General features: G+C 55.3%; 1 long non-coding RNA gene across 1 annotated transcript in view; it reads right to left on the minus strand.

Moving 5' to 3' along the window:
- Positions 1-851: 851 nt before the first annotated feature.
- Positions 852-1,252, minus strand: part of LOC111813265 — a 12,437-nt gene continuing 12,036 nt past the window's right edge. Inside the window, exon 3 of the long non-coding RNA XR_002818569.1 lies at positions 852-930. This is a non-coding gene — a long non-coding RNA (uncharacterized LOC111813265). The remainder of the gene's footprint in view (positions 931-1,252) is intronic.

Here is a 1,252-nt window from a genome sequence, read left to right on the forward strand (position 1 = left end):
TTCAAGTTTAACCTGAACTACATAGACAATTTGTCTTTCACACAAAGCAAAGCAAAGCAAAACAAAGCAAAACAAAACAAGCTATGTGTTGACGCTAGCGAGAAGAGCCCTTGCCTGCTAGCACTTCTTGTCCTGGTTTAAGCTCCACACATTCCCTCCCTTCCCCAAATCAAAATTATATATCGAACTTTAAATGCGGCCACAATGCCAAACCGCATAAGGAGAGTAAAGACATATTCAGACGCGCCCCTCCAAATGGCAGAACTGTTTGGAGTCAAACAGCAGGACATTGAGAGGATAAGAGCTGGCATCAAGGCGGTTCTTGTGGAAAAACCTCAGGGGCTGGCATCAAAGCGCAACTCGCCTTTGTTGACAGGACAGCTCCTTTTGAGCTATCTGTCTGTTCACCAACATTTCATAATACACAAATACTCTTACTGAAGCACACGTATAGGATGGTTGATGGTGGAAAACCTCAAGAAATTCTCCCAGACCATGTCAAGCAAGCCACTGCAAAGAGCAAAGCGGGCACTCGACCAGAGGCCCAGTTTGTACAGCCTGCCACAGGAAGAGGCACGGGAAGCCCTACAGGCCCTCACCTCCTGGACGCACTTCAGGGACAGCTACAGCCCTTTTTCTTGGCCCTTCCAGCACATCTCACTGAGGCTCTCCTAGTACTCGTCGAGGTGGTCGGGTCGCTGAAGAGCACCTGGTACCACAGCTTGTGGACACATGGATGTGTGCAGGCTGTGGCCCGGGTAGATGAGCAGCTGGTACACAGTGCAAACACCTCTAGCCCGGTCACGTCGGGCGCCACCAAAGAGCTCTGTCCACATACAGGAGGAGGGCTCCTCGGAGAACACCGGCGGGCAGGCAGGGCTCTAGCTGCCAGTTCAAGGAATACGGCTGCTGGCGCACTGCGCGCAGGTCCTGTAAGGAGAAGAGCCCGGCCCAGCTGCAACCCTTGCCTGGTGGCTCGGACTCCGCACTTGTGTCCCACACTTCCATCTCCTACGCAGCCGCTCCCCAGGCGCTCAGCACAGGCATCGAGACGGCTGCCAGTGCACCTGCAGGCTTCCCGCGCCTGTCCTGGCCGTGCTCCACCGGAGCCCCGGGCTGTAGGCTGGCTCTGTGGGGACTCGAGGTCTGGGGGCGGGAGCCGGTGAGCTGCCAAGGCGCCTTCTGCTTTTGGAGGGATAATGGCCAACTTGCAGGCCTCGATTTCCTTGCAGGCCGCGATGAAGACAAACTC

This window comes from Octodon degus, unplaced genomic scaffold (assembly GCF_000260255.1).
Source record: "Octodon degus isolate 3935 unplaced genomic scaffold, OctDeg1.0 scaffold00177, whole genome shotgun sequence".
Classification (NCBI taxonomy): domain Eukaryota; kingdom Metazoa; phylum Chordata; class Mammalia; order Rodentia; family Octodontidae; genus Octodon; species Octodon degus.